Here is an 11,528-nt window from a genome sequence, read left to right as displayed (position 1 = left end):
TCTGTTGCTTTTTACAGATTCAGACTAACACGGCTACCCCTCTGATATTCTACAGGGCTTTTGTTATCCTCTTAGCAGTGTTAATTATGTATTGCAGTAGCCTGTGTACAAGTCTGCGGAAGTTCTTCCACCCTCAGATATAAGCACTCAAAAAGAAACAAACAAAAGAAAAGCAATTAACTTTAATAAAAAAAATCAGTGTTCACTCACAGTGTAAGAAGAAAATATCACATTAATAATAATAAACATTTTTTTTCACAATTTAAATGAAAATCAATTCACACAGTATTCTTACTCAAACACAGCTGAAGAAAAATGGTCAGTCTCTAGAACAAGTTCTGTTCATTTGCAGTCTGCCAAGTTTGCTAGTAACTCTGATTCAGACATTTGATTTCTTTTCCTCAAATTTGTTTGAAAAAATATTAAGTTACATGTGTAGTAATCTGAGTTTACAGATCAGTGCAAAAAACAACCAACCTCCCCCAAACTTTCAAGATGTAGAATCCTTTCTTAATTCCATTCCAAATTCTGGCATGCATATGTTGCTCTTGAACCTTAATTTGTTCCTCTGATCCTGTAGTTACTGATTGTACATTTATTGTGGACAGCTGCAAGCCATTCCATATTTAAGGTTATAGTAAACACCTTTCATTATAAACTGGAAATTTGATCCCTTTCAGGAATTGTCCTTTCTGATTCCAGATGGGCCTGTGATTCTAGGGTGGGGGAGACAGGAGATTTTTTTTTATTATTATTCAAATTTGATCTGAATTGATTCTGCCAATTCTGAGATACGGGAATTTGAATAATTAACGTTTTAGAAAATTTTGAAATGTTTTCCTCAGCTTGTATCTCAAAAGTGGTAAGACTTGGAAACGAAAATTTGCTTTGTTGTGAAGATATTGCACAAATGTCTCCCCTATCGACCTGTTTTTGGAGATCTGCTTTTCCGAACACAGACATGAACATCTGGCATAAATCCCTACTTGAAATATATAAATATCCAGCAGATCAACATTCTGCATTTTACTGCAGATAATCATTCATTTAAACTGCTTTAAAGTGAAGTTGAAATGAGCCTCTGTATAAACAGAAATGTGAAATTACATTTGCTGCCTTTCAGTCACTCCAGATCAAATTTACTGAGTTTACAGGGTAAAAGATGTTTTCCTAACTGCCAGCCAGAGTCATGCTGAATTCCTTCCTTCTCATATGTCATTACCCCAATTAAAGGTCCCGAAGGCCAAATTAGGCCCACAGTGATACCTGTGCATCTGTCATTTGCATCGGTATAACTGATGGAAATTTGATAAACAACTGTGTGGATGATGCACAGTGACATGTGGGTTCTGTTGGACTAGCAGGAGTAAAAGGCACTAAAAAGAAAATCATTACTAAAGTCAGAAGGTCCGACAATGATATACCAGGGAGCAGATCTGCACTGCTGATTTTGATTAAAGAAATTTAGTCCTTCTTTTACAACCATCTTTATTATACTTTATTATAACACTGCTTTTTCTCCTCCACCCTAGCAGAATACTCTGTTCATCCTGGACAATCTTGTCTTTCTCCCTCCACATTTTCTTTTACCAAACCTCTGAGGCCAACAGAGATAATTAAGTCAAATGCTTAATACAGTTACAGCTCCTTTCCTGTGCCACAGACCGTGCAAGCTGGCTGGAGTCAACCTCTTCCTTCATGTCTGTCCTAATTGCACTCTAGCACCGAGATGGAAGATACCATTGTCCTAAGTGGGTTGGCAGTGTTTAGAGCCTTGCATGTTTGTTTCCATTAAAAGGAGAAACTGACTATATGAGTCAGGTATTTCTTTGGTGCAATCTTATTTGCAATCTGAAGAAAGAATGTACTGAAAGTCCTGTTTCCCCCAGTGTAATAGGAACACACAATAATAGGCAGTTTCCTTGCTCAGATATCCCAAGCATGCCCCTCCAGTGAGTTCTGTGCCCAAAGAGTGCTGGTCTCTCTGCTCCCTCTCAGGGTCCCATTTACAACTGCTTCTCTCACTGTCAGCTGGCTTTCTTCTCTAACACACACCACTTGCTAAACAATTCTCTAGCCCTAGCATTTGCAACCAGTCCCAGGGAAACCCCTCAGACCACACAATTTAGGCTGTCTACACTGCGCACTTGACAGCAGCACAGCTGTGCCGCTACAGGAATGCTGCTGTAAGGTACGCAGTGTAGCTGCTCTTTGTCAGCAGGAGAGAGCTCTCTTGCCGACAAAATAAAACCACCCCCAATGAAGCACGGTACCTTTGTCAGTGGGAGAGTATCTCCCGCCAATATAGCACTGTCAACACTGGCACTTTTCATCAGTAAAACTTTTGTCAGTCTGAGGTGTGTTTTTTTTCACATCCCTGACTGACAGAATTTTACTGATGAAAGTGCAGTGTGTAGACATAGAGTTTTGCTCTAGCTTTGCCATGTGTCTTGGGCGGTAGCTTCCTATTGTTTCTTGCTATCACTACACAAAGGGGCTTAACTGCTTCTTCCATTGAGCTGAAAGAAGGTAGTTTAGCACACCCATTGGCTTTAATCAGGTCTCTGATTGTCTATAGATCAAAGAGCCACTTGATGGCAGTCATTAACATCTTTCAGGGTAACAATACTAATCTGGATGTTTAGGGAAGTCTCTGATACTTCCCAGTGTTTTCTGTCTCTGACTACCACCCTTTTGCTTCATGTTGCTGTAAATTTCTCATCAAACAAGGATGGTTGGTTGTGGCTGGGACTCGCTCTGAAACCACTCAGTGCTAATTTATCCTTTAATGAACTGCTCAAGCAACAACCTCCTCATTATCTGCTCATTGCCACAAACAACCTGTCTCATTCTCTTCATATTTCTGCTTCACATGGACACTACAATTTAAAAATTAATATCAACTCCCCATTGAAACTCAAATAGCAAAAGCTTATTATACCAGCAAAACAGAGGGGCACCAAAAGAAATAAAAAAGCTCCCTCAGAACCTGCCTTACGCTCACTTCTAAACCCAGTAACCGCACTATCTAGTCATGTAGTTAGTGTAGAGGACATGGACTTCGGAGATCTGGTTTCTGTTGCTAATTCTGACTCTGGCTGCAAATAGCCATTTTGGCACAATCTAGGTGGTCAAGTTCGGATTGAGCACCCAGGGGATTTTCAGAGCTGTTTTTTGAGCACACCTATGCTCTCTGAATAGGACAAGCATTCCATATGGGTAGTTCAAAGGCAAGGGCTCAGATATCAGTTCCCAAACAGCATTTTCAGAAGTGCCCAAGGGATCCAAAAGATTTCTTCAATGTTAGCGGTGTCAGAGGTAGTACAGGTGTTCAGTAGGTCCTCCCTGACTGCACACAATGTAAAGAGCCCACACACATTTCTGAATCACAATTTGGCTTAATAATTTGTCTCATTTCCAGTTATGTCCCAGGGCTGTGTCTGCTTTTTGGAATGTTTTCCCCTCTCTGCTCCATTTCCCTTTCTGAGGTATTTAAATGTCTGATGTCACTGCTGGCGCCAAGGAGAGAGCTGTGCCGATAAAGCTAAAGACATAAGAAAAGGTCTGTCTCCTGCTTCAACTCCATTATCAAGTGTCTTATGAGAGGTGCAGCTTTCTTTGGGAACAGAAAGCCATTTCCCCCTCACCACCCAGTTTGGGAGGAGTCACCCCAGCTCCCTTCCCCTGGATATAAGGAGAGAGAGAGGAGCCAGAGAGAGAGCAAATCATCTCCTGGTTGGAACTGTTCCTTCCATGCATAGGCACTGACTCCATGGGTGCTCCAGGGCTGGAGCACCCAAGGAAAAAAATTTGTGGGTGTTTAGCACCCACTGGCAGCCAGCTCTCCCCTTCTCCCCAGTGCCTCCCGTCCACTGGCGGCCCCGCTAATCAACTCCTCTCCCTCCCTCCCAGCGCCTACTGCCCACCGCAGTCAGCTGTTTCGTGGTGTGCGGGAGGCTTTGGGAGAAAGGGGGAGGAGTGGGGATAGGGCATGCTTAGGGGAGGGGGCGGAACTGGACGGGAAGAAGTGGGGTGGGGGTGGAGACTTGGGGGAAGAGTAGGGGGGAACATATGGGGGTGGAGCAGGGGCCAGAAGAGGGGAGGGGGGGTGGGGTGGGGCCCGGGGCAGAGCGGGGGGTTGAGCACCCCCAGGGCCCAGAGGAAGCCACAGCCTATGCTTCCATGAAAGTCACATGGATTCTGGCCATGACAGCATGTTGTCCAGAGCTTCCATGGTTGGCCTATTTCAGAAAGAAAATGAAATTCTGCAGTCCCAAGCACAGCAAAGTTTCCTATCTAGTTGCAGTGCACATCAAAGGGGAGATGAACGTCAAGGCAGACTAGGGGCTTGTCTACACTGGCAATTTACAGCGCTGCAGCTTTCTCGCTCAGGGGTGTGAAAAAACACACCCCTGAGCGCAGCAAGTTTCAGCACTGTAAAGCGCCAGTGTAGATAGTGCACCAGGTAGAGGTGGGTTTTTTTAGTGCTTTAGCATTGCCAGTGTAGACTAGCCCTAGCTAAGCAGACAGAAGTATGGGTAAGCCATTACCTCCCATACCAGTTAGCTGTTTTACAGGTTAACCCCAGCACTGCTGTTTTATGCTGTGAGAGAGGGTTTTTGAGTGCTTGCTCAGTAGTGTACCATTCCAGCGATGAAGCCATGGTAGTTATGGTGTCAAGTGAGTCTGTGTATTTGGGCTTCCTCTCACCTTCTGTGATATTATCCCTTCACCTCGACTTGCCACCATCCTGTGGGTTTGCCCGCTTCTCAGGCCCCTTTTACTCCGCTTGCTTCTGGGTACACAGGCATGGTTTCTATATTTAAATTCTCAATTTGCATATGCTGATATGTACCTACTCCACCAAGCCCTGAGCATGAAGGAAATTTGCATGGGTGTATTTAAAATAAGGTCAAGCTCAGGTCTCTCAGACCTTTACGCTCAGCTCTTTTGGGGCTCCCCAGCCTGTGTGTGTACGTGGCGCACACACCTGTGGCCATGTATAAACTAGAAAAATCAGTTGTGTTTTAAAATATTGTAGCTTACACATTTTAACCAACACAGTTTTAAACAGGATTTTAATATATACCAGGTAAGTTGTGTTTAAAAACATGTTGGATGGTGGCGCGTTACCATAAGGGAAGCCTAGGGTTAACCCATGGTCACTAACATGTTTTAAAACATGACCTGTTTTCCTAGTCTAGACATGGCCTGTGTTCAGGGAATTCTTTGGCTAACATTATGCTTAGTAACACCGAATCACAGCAGGTAAGTCATGGAGCATATACTGGATATGTCATATGGAAATACTCTTTTCTTTTTCTTTTCTTTTATTTTCAACAGCACAATCATTACTTTTTCCTGGTTCTGGTCCTTTAAAGTGAGGCTTTGGGAAGTGACCCTAATCCTTTATCCTGTGGTTAGCAGAAAATAAAAACAACAGGATATGCCTGAAGTATGCGATGACTTGATGGGAGAGAAGGTGTGTGAGGGAGTCACTCTGGCACTGTTTGCTGCGTGTGCTGGAGAAGGTCTGAAAGAATGGCTTGTCACTGAAATCTATAAGTATCTTTGAACATCTTTAGGAGCATATGATATTGGAAAATAGTAGGGCTGTAAAGCGATTAAAAAAATTAATTGTGCGATTAATTGCACTGTTAAACAATAATAGAATACCATTTATTTAAATATTTTTGGATATTTTCTACATTTTCAAATATATTTATTTCAGTTATAACACAGAATACAAAGTGTACAGTGTTCACTTTCTATTTATTTTTTAATATTTATTATTATTTATAAAAAACAAAAGAAATAGTATTTTTCAACTAACCTAATACAAGTACTTTAGTGCAATCTCTTTATCATGAAAGTTGAACTTACAAATGTAGAATTATGTACAAAAAAACCTCCATTCAAAATAAAACAATGTAAAACTTCAGAACCTACAAGTCCACTCAGTCCTACTTCTTATTCAGCCAAATCACTCAGACAAACAAGTTTGTTTACATTTGCAGGAGATAATGGTACCCGCTTCTTGTTTACAATGTCACCTGAAAATGAGAACAGGCATTCTCATGGCACTATTGTAGCTAGCGTTGCAAGATATTTACATGCCAGATGCGCTAAAGATTCATATGTCCCTTCATGCTTCAACCACCATTCCAGAGGACATGCGTCCATGCTGATGACGGGTTCTGCTCGATAACAATCCAAAGCAGTGCAGACTGACGCATGTTCATTTTCATCATCTGAATCAGATGCCACCAGCAGAAGGTTGATTTTCTTTTTTGGTGGTTCAGGTTCTGTAGTTTCCGCACCGGAATGTTGCTTTTAAAACTTCTGAAAGCATGCTCGACACCTCGTCCCTCTCAGATTTTGGAAAGCACTTCAGATTCTTAAACCTTGGGTGAGTGCTGTAACTATCTTTAGAAATCTCACATTGGTACCTTCTTTGCGTTTTGTCAAATCTGCAGCGAAAGTGTTCTTAAAATGAACAACATGTGCTGAGTCATCATCCGAGACTACTATAACATGAAATATATGGCAGAATGCGGGTAAAATAGAGCTAGAGACATACAGTTCTCCCCCAAGGAGTTCAGTCACAAATGTAATTAGCAAATTATTTTTTTAATGAGCGTCATCAGCATGGAAGTATGTCCTCTGGAATGGTGGCTGAAGCATGAAGGGGCATACAAATGTTTAGTATATCTGGCACGTAAATACCTTGCAATGCCGGCTGCAAAAGTCCCATGTGAACACCTGTTCTCACTTTATAGTGACATTGTAAACAAGAAGTGGACAGCATTATCTCTCGTAAATGTAAACAAACTTGTTTGTCTTAGTGATTGGCTGAACGAGAAGTAGGACTGAGTGGACATGTAGGCTCTAAAGTTTTGTATTGTTTTGTTTTTGAGTGCAGTTATAAGTTGCACTTTCACAATAAAGAGATTGCACTACCGTACTTGTAGGAGGTGAATTGAAAAATACTGTATTTTGTTTATCATCCTTGTAGTGCAAATATTTGTAATAAAAATAATAATATAAAGTGAGCACTGTACACTTTGTATTCTGTGTTGTAATTGAAACCAATATATTTGAAAATGTAGAAAAACATCCAAAAATATTTAATAAATTTCAATTGGTATTCTATTGTTTAACAATGTGATTAGAACTGCGATTAATTTTTTTAATCACGATTAATTTTTTGAGTTAATTGCGTGAGTTAACTGCGATTAATCAACAGCCTCTAGAGAATAGCAGTTGCATGGACTTATCTGCAGTGAGCATTTGCCATGCTGCCTTGTTTGCATAGCTCCATGGACAAAGCAGAGTCTGGCAGGGACATCCCTATACACAGGTTGGTCACAAGTATTCCATTCCCCTGTCCATACCATTTTAACACCCTATTCAGTTTTGGATGCCTTGAAAGACTAGTAAAACGTATTGCACTGGAATAAGAGGCATAGAAATTCCTTTCAAGATATCCCACATTCAATCCATGGGTTTTTACTGTCCTAATGATGCCCATTGAAAATGGCATTCCATTTCAGCTGTTGTACAACCTTTGGACCTGATCCAAGGAATGTGTGGAGCATGTGCTAAACACCTACAATTCCCATTGACTTTAGTGGGAATTGCTGGGACTCGGCAGATTCTCAGCAGCTCAAAAGATCAAGTTCTTTGCCAGTTCACTCATGTAGCTTAATGAAGCAGATTGTTATAGGCAAAAGTGTTTCACATTTTCATAAAATCATCATGATCCTATTTTCATTATTATGAGCACTATTTTTTCTCTGTTGGCCTTGATTACTTGCACAGGCATCAAAATACATCTTCATTTGATTGTGGGACGTGTGATTAATGGGAGGATGCCTTTCTTTCACAAGCTGAAGCACAATATATAAGAATGTACTGTGTTTTATTGAAGAGTTTTTGTTGGATGAAAAACACGGTCCATGCCAGTTACTAATCCTAACTAGTTTGAAGCTTTAATAAGAAAGTTTTAGGACAATATACTACCATCTCAATCAAGTATAAAGCATAAGTAAAGCAGATAGAGCAGGATAGCGTAATGATCAGTTACTCAGTCCTGGGGCGCTGGTAGGGCTGTTTCTGTCATCATCAGTTTCATGCTGGTCCAATCTGGTATAAGTCCTGTGCTGCTCCGTACCCCCTTTGTTAAACAAACATCCTTTATACCTTTTCTTGTAACATGATGAAGGTGCAGATTATTAAAAGTACCTCATCTATAAACATTCTATTCTAAATATATTTTCATATACACTAACCCAAAATCCTTATAACTGATACATTTTTACTTATTCTGCTAAAACTCTAATTGGTACCTCCTTCGCTATCTTTTTTTAAAGCTCTTACTATCCTCCTACTTACTCAGTCCAGCTGTCTTTTCATTGCTTTCATGTATTTCATCGTTACTTACGTTTGTCTTATCCTATCTTATAAGCTTATTGTAGCCTTGGAATTAGTTGGGGATTGGTCCTGCTTTGAGCAGGGCGGTTGGACTAGATGACCTCCTGAGGTCCCTTCCAACCCTGATATTCTATGATTCTATGATTCTACTGGTTGGCTAGCTCCTTTCAGTCAGTGTTCATCGTCCCTAGTCTGTTTTACTAGGCAGGTCTACATCTGGCTAGAAAATCGCACATTTGTCTGGTTTGCTTTGCCCTGTTATCTACACAGACCAAGAATCCAGTGTAGATAAGACACAAATCAACTTTTTGATTTTTTACAACCTTTGAAAGCTGTGTCAACAAGGCACATTCAGAAAGCAAAAAAGTTCCCTTTTACATTGTCTTATAACACTATTAAATAGATATCTACTTCTCCAATGTTATTTAATATAGTTTTTATAACACAGTTCATTATACCTATTTTTACAAGCTTATTGCATAGCGATAGTGTTTTGCTGAAATGAAATTTCTTCATTATGAACCTGAGGTTTGTTTCTAATGTGTAAGCCTTGAATTGAAGTTAATATATTTCATAACATTTAGAACTTCAAGTATAACACTATAAAGTGAGTTTTCATTTAATTTTTATAACCAAAAAAAAGTAATGAACTTCAGGCAATTGGAGTGCACTAGACAGGACAGTTCATTATAATGTTGAAAGTGCTTTGCTTGTTGTGTAGAAGCCTAACAATGCATTCACATTATATATTTTAGTTCATTTTGGGGCTCCAATCCCTATATGTGAAGGACCCTTTATCTCAGGTTGTTTTGCTTCTTTGATGACCAAGTGCATCAGTGCCATGGTGGTTCAGCATGTCTTCTCCTTGGTAAACCATTAATGTAGAGCAGTTATGTTCAACCTTTTCATTTGCAGACCCCTAAAAATTTTTTAATGGAGGTGCAGACCCCTTTGGAAATCTTAGACATAGTCTGCAGACTCCCAGGGGTCCGCGGGCCACAGGTTGAAAATCACTGGTGTAGAGGAAGAAAGGAAGTTTGGTGCCTTTGAAAATGTAACAAATGTAGCAGTCTAATGTCTGATGGACACTCATGAGTCTCGTAAAGGACCGTCGTTGGCTAAGTGACCCTAAGGAACTTAAGTGGAACATGTATCAATATAAACACAAGAGTAATAGGATGGGCTCCTTTGGTCTGCTTTTATGCCATTTTTGAAGTTATTTGTTTCCAATAATGCTACGTCAAAGTCCCCAGAACAGCTTGTAGCTTTAACTCTCACAGTATATGGATGCACCAGAACAGTGGTGATGGACTGTGATTTCCAAGTTACAGCATTTCCTCAATCTCAGACATATCTGTTCAGCAGGGATTTTTGTCATCTGATAGGGAGCAGACATGGTTGGTTGGTCAGATTTGTTTTTTAAAGTTGACATTGTCTGAATTTGTGTCCATGTGATTTAGCTGTTAATTTAAATTTTTGTGTTAAGATGGGTGCTTAATAAATCATTCAATAAACAAAACAATTACGTTAGCGTCTCTTAACTTAATTTTATATTACTTTTTGAATTGCATCACTATCTTTGTATGAAGCCAAAACAGTAAACAGAAGTGAAATATATATATATATATATACACACACACACACACACACACACACAGAGTATAAGTATATGTACATACTTTCTAAAATTGCACTAAAGGTCTGATTTTAAAAAGCGGTCTCCATTTTTGCACCCACAAATATTTGTAGATATAAATGCTCCTGTTAGCTGTCAGACTACCTGATTTCACTCTCACTTAGATATCTGTAGTGGGCACTTTTCTTTGCAGATGCTAAACTGTCGTTGCAAAATTGGAAGCTATTTTAAAAATCTGTCCCTAAAGCCCTGCTCCCACAGAAGTTAATGGGATCTTTGCCATTGACATAATTGAGTCTGTAAGGGTAAAATTTGTCCCTGTGCAGGGGGCTGGAACAAGGCCCATGTCCCGCTCGAATCATCAAAATAAAACTGAAATGATGCATAGACTTATCCTGATCCTCCGATCATGGATGAACACCCTGACTGAGGATTTCAGGGTTGCATTACTTAGCTGCCTTAAACCTGGATCAATATAAATGGAAGAAGTAAAATTATTCATTTGAGTGTATTCTGCATAAAATGTTTTGATCATATGATTATATAGCCTTAAAACTGCAGAGTCATTCAAAGTACTGTGTGGGGTCAGGAGAAAAAGAATATGGCTTGCTAAATGTCCCTCATAACTGCAGATAAATAAGTGAAATTAGTTTCCAAGTGAAACACTTCCTTTAGTTTAGGAGGTTGTGAATATTTTTAGACACAAAGGACTTAAGTAACCTTACCATATTTGACGAGGTAAGATTGCTGGAAGGAAGCTATCATTCCCTTATAAAGCAGGGCAAAAAGATTGATACTTCATAAAAACATAAACTTGAAATATGTATATTCTTTAATAGTGTATGTCATCATTTAAAAAAATAACTCAGGATAAAAATACATGTTGGAGTTGATGGCTAAATTAATCTCAAAGCTAGAAATATTTGCTTTTGGAATCAAATGAATGACAAATATAATAAAGTAATAAAGTATTGCATACCAGGCAAAGTATGTGCTTTTAATAAAGACAAACCTCCTGAGTGCTAGAATATACTGTTGGATCAGATAGAGTTTCAGTCTATGTAGGCAGTATAGATATAATTAGATTTGAGCTGCAAATAGTCTACATATCTCATGTGGTTCTCTTTTTAATGTAATGTAAATATTGTAATGTCAAAAAAATTGACTCTATTCATTCATCATCTTTATGAAAATTGTTGTATCTTATCACAAGAGACCATCATGAGATTTTTCCTAAATGATATAGCACTGGGCTATGGTATGAATGTGGGAGTGAGAGTATAAATCATATCTCTGCTTGACTGCACTTGGTAATGCTTTATCGGCTCCATACCCTCTAGACTGATTAAGAGCTAATAAAGTGAACACTTCTTTGTGTGAATAGTAATGTTACATTTCCTTTGTACAAAACATTAAACATGCTTATGTCTCATTAATGCCTGTGTACTGAACTGGAAAA

General features: G+C 39.4%; 1 protein-coding gene across 1 annotated transcript in view; it reads left to right on the top strand.

Annotated features, from left to right (window-relative positions):
• The window catches only part of STXBP5L (syntaxin binding protein 5 like), a 418,796-nt gene that overhangs the window by 210,115 nt on the left and 197,153 nt on the right, over positions 1 to 11,528 (top strand). The gene's annotated exons all lie outside the window — the stretch shown is intronic.

This window comes from Terrapene carolina, unplaced genomic scaffold (genome assembly GCF_002925995.2).
Source record: "Terrapene carolina triunguis isolate 2854851 unplaced genomic scaffold, T_m_triunguis-2.0 Scaffold242, whole genome shotgun sequence".
In the NCBI taxonomy this organism is placed as follows: domain Eukaryota; kingdom Metazoa; phylum Chordata; order Testudines; family Emydidae; genus Terrapene; species Terrapene triunguis.
The sequence above is the reverse complement of the archived record's forward strand: the minus strand, read 5'-3'. Positions and strand labels throughout refer to the sequence as shown.